The sequence below is a fragment of the Petaurus breviceps genome, unplaced genomic scaffold, assembly GCF_028583685.1.
Source record: "Petaurus breviceps papuanus isolate PSGF00001 unplaced genomic scaffold, PetGlider_PUasm1.0 688, whole genome shotgun sequence".
Classification (NCBI taxonomy): Eukaryota; Metazoa; Chordata; class Mammalia; order Diprotodontia; family Petauridae; genus Petaurus; species Petaurus breviceps.
The window spans coordinates 27,865,462-27,877,983 of NW_027186457.1; the positions used below are offsets into that span (position 1 = coordinate 27,865,462).

Sequence of the window (12,522 nt, forward strand, 5' to 3'; positions counted from 1 at the left end):
TTTTAAGTTAATAGCCTGTTCAAAAAAATGTCAGGCCATGTGCAGAATGTTCCTATCATCGTCGTCCCTCTAGTTTGTTGTTAATTTTGACCTTTAAGCTAATAAGTTAATGATCTGACTGTACGTAGTTGATTCAGAAATGCCTCCCATATCATCAGTACCTATTCACTTCTTATCTGTTAAGACAGTAGTTTTTTCCGATGTTCACTGCCTGTCATGTCCAGTGCCCCCTCTTACAAAAAAAATAAAAATGACACTAGATTTGAGACCAAAGGATCATAACCAAAGGACCCAGGAGGATAAGGACTCTAGTCAAGCGTCACTTTTTGTTTCCACTCTAACACCCTTGTTACCTCTCCCTGAACTCTTAATTCCATCCCACTCAGTTCTAATCCTTTCCCAGTGCCTATCTTCTATCATTGCCTTCACTTACTATGCTCTCTGGAGTCTTGGTCTGTACATTAACTTCATCCTAAATGTCTTTTCAATATTCCCCCAAACCTGGCTCTCTCTGGAAGATATCCCTTGTCATGCTCCTTTCTGGTGCACACACACACACACCAAGAGAGGGGAATTGGGATACACCTTGCTCTCCAAAGCCACTTCCACACTTTCCCTCTGCTGGTACTCCGTAAGCTCTTCCTGTGATGAAGGAACCATTTCTTCCTGTTGATAGGTTAAGAAACTTGTTGCTGAGATCCACCAGGCTCCAAGTCACTCTCTCTTCTTTTCCAACTTTGGTAACTGGCTCACATCAATCTCCTTCACCTTGAGGCCTGCCCTTGTGCATATACTGATGTTCTCTTGAATACTCTATCTCCTCCCACCCCTGCCCGGTTTATCAATATCCTCTCAGCCCTCTACTCCACCTCTGCCACCTGAGATCACACCAACAATTCAAATGGTTTCTTCCACGTACCTAAACTCTGAAATTCTCTTTTCCATTCACCTTCTCCTGTATTTCCACTTCTCTAGGCTCTGATATGCCCTAAGAAACCATGAATATGAATAATTTAGGGAGACACAGGAGGAGTTAAAAGAACAAATATGCAACCAAATGAGCAGACCCAGGCTCCCATCAGATATTGTAAAGGCCTGCTGGTTGGCCTTTCGGTTCAAGTCTCTCCCACTAAACTGCTAATGTGATCTTCTTAATGTGCAGGTCTAGCCATGTCAAATCCCCTCCCTCAAAAAAATCCCCAGATCGAATACAAAATGCCCTTTTTGACTTTTAAAGTCCTTTAGAACCTGACCAACTTCCCACCATTTCTGGGTTCTTACACTTTATTTCCTTCTGTGTATTCTATGATATAGCAACACTGGTCTCTGCTGCTCTTTCCATGGTACATTATCCTTCCTATTTCTGACTTTTCACTGTCAGCTCCCCATGCCTGGAATTCTCTTCCTCCTCCCTTCTACTTTCCAGTGTCCTTCAAGACTCAGTTTACTTCTTGCCTTCTGAAAGAGGCTGCCTTCCTTCTCCTGCTACTGTTTGGGATTACTGCTCATTACATTGTATTTACCTGTATGCACATAGTGGTACATCAATTGCCTGCTGACTGATTATTGATCGAATACATCAATGACCACAACACTGTCAATGGAAAGAATAAAATGAAAAATAAAATAAAAAATAAAATGAAATGAAAATAAATGAAATAAAATAAAATAAACATAGTGTAATTTTAAGTACTGAGTTTGGCCCTGAAGAAAAGTTGAAAAAATAAATTTCTATCCCCTCAATGTAGAGATAGGACACTATGGATGTGCAATATTGCACATATTGTCAGACTTGGTCAATTTGTTGGTTGATTTTGCTGAATTATTTCTTTGTCCCATGGAAAGGCTTGCTGAGTGGGGAGGGATATACTAGTCAGTTCTGCTATGATGTGAAATAAGCATTCTGAAAAATCACTGCAATATGCAACACTGCAAAATAAAAACCACAAGGCTAGTGAGGAAAGTGCAGCTAGATCTAGGAACAAAATCTTCATCAGTGACACACACAAAAAAGTAGGAACCTAATAAAAATGGTAGCATGTTAAATGGTTTAAAAAATACATAAATCCCACAAAAAACAGTGATGGTGGTAGCAGTTTTAGGCTGCTAGTCTGTGCCCACTTCCTATTGAGCCTGGGCTGGAAAAGTTGAGTCGATGTAGGAGAGAGGGTGGAGCCTTGACGGGCAACAACTCTGAGTCCAGGGGCCTCAGCCAAGATTGAAGGTGAGAAAGGGGGAGAAGTAGACCAGCCTTCCTCAGTCCACAGTTTCAACCACACCAGAAAATATACAAAAATATGCTCCATTACCTTGAAAAAGAACTCAAGTTTGCATGTAGAAATGCAAGTGGATGAAGTTGCAGTTTGAGAGCTACTGTGAAGTGAGTGGTGTTACCCAACCTAGTAGGAGAACACAGACATTGATCTGAAGAAGGAGCTGGGAGATGTTTGAGGAGCTCAGCTCAGTTGGGTGCAGTTTTCTGTTTCTCATTGATGAAGCTGTGCATTAGTAAGTGTGATGTTATACTAAAATTGGTCCTTGATATATTAAATTACTTTGAAACAAATTCAATGTGAAGTTAAAACAAAAAGTTAACTATAAAAAAGGAAAAGAAGGAGGTAAGTTTCTTCAGGACAAGAATGTTTTATTTTTGTTTTTATCCCTAAGACCTAGCACAATACCTGGAACACAGGTATTGCATAATTGACCACCTGTTTATGTCCTAAGATAGAGGTTTGACCATGTCAATCCCTGCTTAAAACACCTGAGGGGCTCTGTACTTCCTCTAGGATACAATGCAAACTCATCTGTCTAGCATTATGGGCCTTCCAACCTTTCTTTGGTTCCAACCCACCTTTGCAAAGAGATTTCTTAATACTCTTCAGATACTCTAAATTCTAGACAAAGTAGACACAAATTTCTTCCTTCTTCTCACTGCCTCTTAGCATCCTTATCTTCCTTCAAAACTCAGTTCAGGTACTGCCTTTTCCATGAAGCTCTCCTGGACAGCCCATTGATCAGAGATCTCTTCCCTCTAAAATTATTTTGTATTTACTTATATGTAAATGTGTTGTAGCAATCAACTGCTTTTTACAACAAAAAAGTCCTTATGGATCATCTACTTTGTGCCAGGCACTGTGTTCAGTATTTGGGAGATGAAGACAAAAGTGAAATACTTGCTGCCCTCAGAATGCCTACCTTCTCACAGAGAAGACAAATGGAGACATAGAACTATTGATCAAACAGACACAGAGTGAATACCAGGTAATTTGGGGAGGGAGGGTGGGCACAAGCAGCTGGAGTAGCACTTGAACTGAGTCTTGAAGGAATCCAGGGGTCCTGAGAGGAGAAAATGAGGAGAGAGAGCATTCTAGGGAGGGGGACAGGCCATGAGTGTCAAGAGAGCAGAGCAGCAAGTAGACCAATGCTGCTAGTCTGTAGTCTGTGGCAGGAGAATAACATAAGAAGAATGGAAAGGAAGGAGAGAGTCAAGATATAAAAACTTTAGATGCCGAACAGGAATTTATAATTGATCTCAGAAGTAATAGGGAGTTACCATATCTCTCCCTCAACTTAATACAAGATTTCTGAAGGCAGAGATGGGTTATATTTGACCTTTGTACACAGCAGGTGACTAATAAATTTTTGCTGAATTTGGCCCATTTTCCCCCTTTACATGTATGTATGCTCCTTGTGGGCACAGGTTAGTGCCTAGCACCCTGTAGGTAAATGTATTAAATAGGTATTTGTTGAATTTAGTCAAATTGGGGATCAATATAGGGCAGATTACCGGCAAATGTTACAGTTTCCGATAAGGGTAAATTATGTAATAGGAACCACCAAAGGGAAGTGAATAACTGTATCAAAGACACAAGCATGAAATGAAGTAACTCCTACCGAACTCTAATACCTAGGTAAAGAAATATATGTGTGTGTATGTTTATGTATATACATATATATATGTGTGTGTGTGTGTGTGTGTAAATATACACATGCACACATAAAAATAGTCTTTCTGTACAATAAAGCCTTAGGGAGAACCACCTGCTAGGGGTCACCAACCTCTTTGTGGGTGGTACTGTGAAAAAAGTGGAGGATTTGGAATCAGAAGGCTTAGTTCAAATCCCAGCTCTGCCCCTCCCTTATACCTTGTGTGAGTCTGGACAAATCCCTTTTGCTCTCTTGGCCCTAGTCTTCTCCTGTGTAAAATGAGAGGGTTGGACAATACCTTTATATCCTGCTCAGCTCTAGATCTCAGAGGCTATCCTAGGACAAATAACCCTTTGTTGATTTCGCTAGTGCCACATGGAAATTAGAAGCTGCTACAAATTTCATGTAGCACTTCTGTCCGCTGAATTTCTAATCTGCACTTTGATTTCTGGTGGCCTCCTTCAAGGTTACAGTATCAGGAAGGAGAAGCCCAGAGTGCAATGTAGAAACTTTTCCCCAGAGGAATTAATTTTGATAAGACCATTTCAAATCTAAAAGTGTAAGAAAAAATATTTAAGCTTAAATGACATTGGCTTTTCTTCATGCTTATGAAGCCATTTTTATTTCTATCTCTCTAGAAACAAAATTTAAATTGGTGGGGAAAAAAGAGTTAGTTCATTAAAGCTATCCCTGAAAGAAGTGATCACTAAGCTCTAAGGAAAGACATAAAAATGGACAGGGAAAGAGCTGAAAGACTAATTTTAAGCTTGACAAATTGTCTATTTTTAAAAAGTTCAAATAAAATCAAAACCAAAACCACAAGCCACACCAAAACAACAGCTGTGTTTATGTTTTCGCTTATTGAATTTGAATACCACTTGTAATGCAATGGTAGAGGTAACCATTGTATATAATAAATAAGGAGAAGGGTATTCAAGTGTTTGTTGTAAAGTGTGTGCCAGGGGAAAAGTAATTTAGTAGAAAATGCTTTGATTTAGTAGAGGAAGCTCTGGTATCAGGGGCAAAGGTTTGGCAGAAAGAGCCCCTGGTTTCATAGGGATCCCTGGGTTAGCAGGAGCTTGGGGTTAGCTGAGCCCTTTATGGGCAGTCTGCCCATGTCTCACAGGGAGGCAGTTAGGAGCAAGTACTCTTAAAGCCTCAAAATGCTACAGAAATGGAAGTTATGATTAGTAGTCAGCTCTTTTAGATGTAAAATACCAATAATCGACCATACACATCCCTTCTGCTTATAAGGACAGAAGAGATACACTGGGACAGTGGGAATGGCACTGGCTTTGTTTCTGCATGGATATTTACCTATTAATTATAGGACCATGGGCAATTTCATTTTATCTAGTACTTATTTATAAAATGGGGATAATGCTACTTAAACTCTAGAGAGCTCATAAAAATGAAATAATACCTTTAAAATTCTTTCTAATTAAAGTGCTTTTTCAATGTGTTATTTCTCATATGGCAACTTGAAAATCCTGGAAGAAAGATACTATTTAATATCATAATTTTGACATTCTATAGCTATGACTGAAAAAGGCGGTTTTGGGTGCATTTCTTATCTCAGTGTAGGCACCCTTCTGAATTACACACCACTCCAAATCTTTGGCCTCAACTGTGGCCCACTCACATTTGTGACTAGGTTGGAATCTTTAGAACAGATTGGACACTAACCCTGCTTGGGTTACTTCTCCATGGTTGGCCCTGCATAGGGCTCTGTCACAAATGGAAATAGGGAAGCAAGGGGCTCCGTGTGGTACACCTTTCCAGGGAGTCAGTCCTGAAACTGGGAGTGCTAATCTTCCTGGGCAGACCCTGGGACAGCAATAGAGACCCAACTGTGGATGTTCCTGTAGTTCCCAAAGCTCTTTGACTTCCAGGATAATGATATGGTCCAGGCTGACTCTTTGCCACTTGGGTGGGTGGAATCCCTTGCTGATCCTCTCCTTCTTGCTGATGGCATGAAACTGCCAATCCTGAATTTTGCGTGTGAGTATTTTCTTATTCTTCCCTTTAGATTTCTATAGAGATGAAAATCTAGCAGAAGGAAAAACATACCAATTTGCCTTTTTAAAATGTACAACAGACATTAATAAACTCAGCTATAAAAACTTTTTGTCATATTTCCCAACTTCAAAATGAAAAGGTATCTGAATTGACCTTTAAAACATGAGAATATAATGGGCAATGTATGATATCAAATGTAAAAGAATCCCAAATCTCTAGGTAGAGAAACAAATTTTAAATATATCAAGAAACAAAGATAAAGGGTGAAAGAATCACAATTTTAAAAATCATCAATCTAAGACTATTCCCCTTCCTACAAATTGGAAGGCTTATCTAAATCTAGTACCTAGGTATGTTTACTATATAAAACAAAACAAGAAAACCAATACCAAAGTCAAGGAGTTATATATTGGGGACTTGGACTCAATGTTTACATGGTTACAGATGTAGTAAAATCTTAGCTACTTGGAATCCTTGAGGAATGGATGATTTTGTGTATATTGCCAGACTTTCTGGATAAGAAAATGTTGCATCCTTTAAGTAGGAAAACCTTTAAGTTAGTAACTAACTGAAATGTAAATATGCTATAGAACATACTATATGCTAACCTGCCTTAAAACAGAATATACACAATTTAGAATTTTCTTGCCTCAGAATCAACATAAATCATTGTCCAGATGGACTCTACTGTGACAGTGATGCCCCTCTCCAGAGTTACTGAAGTCCACAGGACTGTTTGCCTCAGCCACAAGCAGGCCTACACAGTTCCATATGAAAGTATGAGTCTTCTTTGTGGCTTCTGGCTTCCTCTCTCACTGTTGGCTGTTATTTTTAATCTGTTCTCCCTGCACCTAATGGCCCTTTGTCCCTATTCTAATTTCTGCAGGTCTAGAAACCAGACATCCAAGATTGTTAGAGAAGTATGTAAAATATAGGCTCTGAATAAAAAGGCCGTCTATTTTAGACACTGAGAGAGAGGCCTTTTATGCTTATTTTCTGGTTCTCCACCAAGTTTCTGACAGGCAAAGGGCTGTGTAGCTGAGTTCTAAATCAATAAACAAAAGCACGAAGAAGCATTTATTAAGCATTTACTAGGTATCTCAGCACTATGCTAAGCAGATCAATACAACGACAAACAAACGAGTAATGTCTTGCCCTCAAGGAGCCAGCACTCTAATAAAAGATAACATCTAGTAGGAGAGGCCAGGAAAGAATGTTTTGGAAAGGGAAGGCAGAAGATCAAGTGGAGTAAAAGGGCAATTAGATGACATGCCCTTCCCAGGAAAAGCACCACTGATCTGACTGCTCTTGTCAGAGCTAGAATAAGAAAGGATTTACAGGGCAAGGCACAGAAATGGCGGGAAAGCACCATGGTAGGTAGCCTGAGAATGGGCAAGATGAGGGGAGATGTTTACTCATCAGAGCCCAGGGCTACAGCTCTGGAGACCTCACAGAACCAGAGCACACCGGGTGTGAAAGGGCCCTGAAAGGCCTAACTTAGACTCACACAAGAATCCCTTCGGTGGCATGTTCACAAGTTGGTCCTCTGGCCTTTGTTTGAAGGGCTCTATCAATAAAGAAATTGCTGCCTCTTCTTCAGGGAAACCAAGCTACTTTTGAGTAGCTCTAATTAACAGGTAGTTTTTCTAGACATCAAGCCTAAATCTGCCTTTCTGCATCTTCCCCCCACTACTCTAAGTTATACTACTCTTTGGGGACTAGCAGAATAAGCCTAATCTTCCACAGGACAGTTCCTCAAATTCTTGAACACAGTTAAACCTTCTCCCAACCTAAGTTTTCTCTTCTCTAACTTATACACCCCCACTTCCTTTAACTGATCCTTATATAGCATGAACAAAAGGACCTTTACCATCCTAACGGCCTTCCTCTGGGGCACGCTCTTCCACTTAGGGGCTCAGAATTGAAGTATTAGAACCAGAAATGGTAGGGCTAGAAAGGATCTTAATACTCTGCTCCATATTCCAACCCCCTGCACCCCCATATGATGGATGAGAAAACGGAGGTGCAGAGAAAGCAACTTGCCTGGGTTATACAACTAATGGTTGATCAGAACTAATTCTCAGATGTCTTCCCTTGCGACATTCCTCTCTTCTCATGCTCCCATTTTAGGGAATTAGGTGCTACCCTAACAGTTCCTCTTACTGAAATGGATGAAGACATAAAAATCAGTACTCTTTAAAAAGTGTATTCTGAAAGGAAGTATATGAATAGATGTGCATGTACACTTACATATTGAAGAAACAGGAGTCAGGCAGATAAACTTTTTTTCATTAAGGGAACACAATCACTCATCTAATTAGTATTTGAGTACGTAATATTCTACCGTATCACTCTGGGTATAAAACTCTGAATTATACATGGTCCTGTCCTTAAGGTGTTTATAATGTGCTAGGGAAGGTAAGCAGGGGATACACAACATTCCTATTAAAAGGCACCATGTGGGGCGGCCAGGTAGCACAGCAAGTAAGAGCACCGGCCCCAGTGTCGGGATGACCTGGGGATTGAATACGGCCTCAGATACTTAGCACCACACCCAGAAATAACTGGCCATGTAACCTTGAGCAAGTTACTTAACCCCGATTGCTTTTTTTTTTTTTTTTAAAAAAGGCACCAATACTATGTGTTAGAAGAGAAGCACAGCTTTGCTGAGATCATGTCATCAAGGATGATGCCAGAATGATACGTGAACAGTGCCTTGAAGGATGGATTAGGATCTCATTAGGCTGAGGCAAGGATGAGGTAACTCCAAAAGAAGGAAAGACAATGAGCAATGGAAGAAATAAGCAAGTCTTTGGGAAACAGTCAGTAGACCAATTCGGTCAAAGCATGTGACAGGAATAGTGGAAGATACTTTTTTTTACGTTAAGTTTTACTGATACCTTTTGTTTTTATGCCATACACATGCCTGGATATGCTCCACTCTGTACCCCTGGAACCCTTCTTTATAAGAAAATGTTACATAAAAACAACCCATACAATGTCCTGGTCTGATAATGTAAAAGTCCCCAGCCTCTGTCCTGACAGAAGGGGAACATGTTTCACTGTCTGTGTTATCAAGAGAAAACTGGAGGAGCATATTGGGGCCAGATTGTGGTGGTCCTAGACACAAGGCTAAGGGGACTAGACTTCATCTGACAGACAACTGGCAAACTACTGAAAGGTTTGGGGCAAGGAAGTAAAACTGAAAGTTCTCCTCTCAGAATATTAATTTGTGTTTGGAGAAGACGGTAAATAAGTGGTTCGAACAATAGCTCAGGCATCAGGTAATATGGGTACAAATTAGAGAATGGTGGTGATGGTAATGAAAAGAAAGGGACCGCTTATCTCTTACAATGCACTGGAAGACTCAAACCCAAAACTTGGTGACTGGATGTTGGGGGTGGAGGGGAAAGAAGTTAAAGATAATTTCCATATATGTATATGTATGTGTATCCATATATCCTATGTTCTTGTAAAGAGGAAATAAAAAGTGAACATGAGCAAAATTTTTGGTGTCTAGTGAGAGCACCTGGAAATCTATTTTATTCTTTATGCATAAAGTGGAACCATTAAGTAATTGACTAGAATTCAAAGGGACAGCTGTAATATGCACTAGTTCTGGAAGGATACACATTATCCACCACATTTAAATTTGTATCCTTCATTGATCTTTGCATGTTAACCATGAAAATGTAGATGTAACTCATATATTTGATGAGAAGATGATTTGATCCACACAGTACTCCATCAAGGCACAAAGTGTAGTATTATGGCAAGAGTATAGAAAATTCAAATTTCATTTATATGTTTTGCAATTTATAAAACATACCTTCAACTTACAAAATAAATTTTGACAAAGAGTAAAATGTTTCTTGGAATTTTCTTTTTTTTTTCTTTTATAATTTTAAGCAATCGGGGTTAAGTAACTTGCTCAAGGTTACACGGCCAGGTGTTTCTGGGTGGGTGCTAAGTGTCTGAGCCCGGGATTCGATCTCCAGGTCTTCTCAACACTGGAGCCGGTGCTCTTACTTGCTGTGCTACCTGGCCGCCCCTCTTGGAATTTTCAATAACGATTATGGGGCCTTGTATACATGATGGACTGTGCCAAAACAATGTGTCAGACATACTAGAACCAACATAAAGAAATGCCTAAATCCTAATGAATATCAGAACTACTGACAAAAGATTCCTTCTTTCACTTCAGACCTATTCTTCTCACATCATCTACTAATATGTGGAAAAAATGCTTTATGGAGGAAAAGAAGAAGTGGTGTGGAGAGCAGAGTACAAGGAAGGGTCATGAATGAAATGTTGCAAATAATTTAAAATTTAAAAGATAGTCAAAACTGAACTGTATGCACATTACTAATGTTAATTCTCACTATTTTTCTCAGGTATACAAAAAAAAAGTTGTGCTTAGACTCTAAGTCAGTGGTCCCCCAATTTTTCTTAGGTCAAAAGACTTTTAAAATTCAAACTGTCTGATAAGGAATATTTATACTGTAGCCAAAAGTAGTTTTATCACAAATGTATTGAGGGGTAGGCTAGCAGGAAGTGAAAGTGGTTTCATAACACAGAGAAGGCAATCTTCTGGCACTATATATTTAATAGGATACAAATAATTTTATCATAAGAGTAAAGACAAAGAGTTAAGATATATATATATATATATATATATATATGTATGTTTTGGAGGGCATTTGGGGTTAAGTGACTTGCCCAGGGTCACAAGGCTATCTTTTGTTAAGTGTCTGAGGCCACATTTGAACTCAGGTCCTCCTGACTCCAGGGCCGGTGCTCTACTCACTGCGCCACCTAGCCACCTCAAGATCAATATTTCTTTTCCCACAATACTGAAGGTCATAAAGTATAGTTTTAAGTGGGTACGGGCACACAGAAGAAACTGATCGCACCTTAGGCAACTCTAGAAACTTCATTAACTCTTAGACCATTATGGTATTATTTTATTATATGATTATTACTTTATTCACTACTAATTACATTTAATGTTTAAGCTTTAGTAGTTTAAAATTGAACCAAGACTTTCAGGGCACCCTGTATTATATTACAATTTGGCTACATTATATTACAATTTGATTACTAAAGGAAGAATTTAATACTGTCTCATATGCAAAGATACTATTGCCCCACCATCAACAAGTGCACTTTGTCTTGCTTTTCTAATACCGGTAATGAAATAATTTCAATTCAGTACAGAATTTACTAAGCATCTAATATGTTGAAGATCCTGGCCTAAGCTCTGGTTATTTAAAAACAAACAAAAAACCAAGGACCCCTGCCCTAAAGTAACTTTTTCTTTAATACGGGAAATGATAATATGGACAGAAATAATCACATTAGTATATGTGTATATAAAAGGTCAAAGAGTAGCATGAGTGATTTGAAGAGCATTTAGGTAAAATCAGAAATCCTTTCATGGGGAAGGTGTCACCTCCATATACTCCACATTCTAGACAATCCAATCCTTGCCATTCTTCTGCCTTGTCTTCCAGTAAGAATGGGTTTTCTAAGCCACCTTCCACCCAGTATTTCCAAGTAGGTCTTGAAGGGGAAGCTTTCAACAGGTGATAATATGGACTATGAAAGAGTAAATGAGAAATCTGTGTCAGAGGCAGTCTGTGAAGGGCCTTGGGTGCCATTCCAAAGGGGTTGGACTTAATTCTGTAGGCACTAGGGAGCCACTGATGCTTTTTGAGCAGATGAATAATTTATCATTTGTCATAATCTAAGAATTAGTCTACCTTCAGGTCCATATGAAGAACATGTTTCAAGAGGGGAAATACAGAAAATCTAGTTAGGGGAAGTCTTTTAATAGTTCAAAAAAGATAATAAGAACATAAATAAGGTGTGTAGCAGCAGGGATAGAAAAGAGGGGACCAACGTAGGAGATAATGCAGCAGTACAATTAATACATGTGATTAGCTATGTGAAGAGTAAAAAATGACTTGGAAGTTTCTAGCTTGAGGTAACCAGGGATCACACTAAGAGCAGGAATAGGGATTTGAGGAGGTGGCAAGTTTTAGAAGATTACTTCAGGACTATACTTGAAGCTAAGCAGTTGGCAGGATACCTAGTTGGGGGGGGGGGAGAGAGAGAGAGACAGAGAGAGACAAAGAGGGAGAGGGAGAGGAAGGAGGACAGGGGAGAAGAGAAAGCTTACTAAACAAAGGAGAAAACTGAAGCCAAAAGACAGGACGAATCTATAGAGTAAACTGAGCCAAAGGTAGAACCTGAGGCGACAACTAAAACTTAGGAGGCAAGAAGAACAAGTGAAGGAGAATTTATAGGATCAGAAAAGGAGGAGAATCAAGAAGGAGCAATGTCACAGAAAAAAGGAAGAAAAGAATATTAAGGGAGAAGAATTAAGTCTATGGTATTAAATACTGTATTTTTATGTATATCTTTTTTTTGGAGGGTGTGATAGTAATGGCATTTAAAGTTCCCCTTGTATTGGCTTGGTTTTCAAATTGATTGTGTTAAAACCCAGAGCTTGTTAATCCCACCTCCTGGATCACAATTGAATCTACCCCAGAGTTACATCAAGTTTAAACA

The 12,522-nt window shown here is 39.2% G+C and overlaps 2 protein-coding genes across 4 annotated transcripts in view; both read right to left on the reverse strand.

The window, feature by feature from the left end:
• The window catches only part of MFN1 (mitofusin 1), a 468,570-nt gene that overhangs the window by 208,581 nt on the left and 247,467 nt on the right, over positions 1-12,522 (reverse strand). The window lies entirely within an intron of this gene.
• Positions 1-12,522, reverse strand: part of PIK3CA (phosphatidylinositol-4,5-bisphosphate 3-kinase catalytic subunit alpha) — a 104,646-nt gene that overhangs the window by 55,423 nt on the left and 36,701 nt on the right. The window contains exons 1-2 of one of the 3 annotated variants that reach the window (XM_069104824.1): positions 5,617-5,979; positions 1,524-1,594 (exon numbers count right to left, since the gene is read on the reverse strand). The exons of 1 other annotated variant lie outside the window; for it this stretch is intronic. The gene's annotated coding sequence lies outside the window, so the exon portion shown is untranslated. Of the gene's footprint in view, positions 1-1,523; positions 1,595-5,616; positions 5,980-12,522 lie in introns of those variants that run through there. One more of the 3 variants, XM_069104825.1, reaches the window with a different exon arrangement.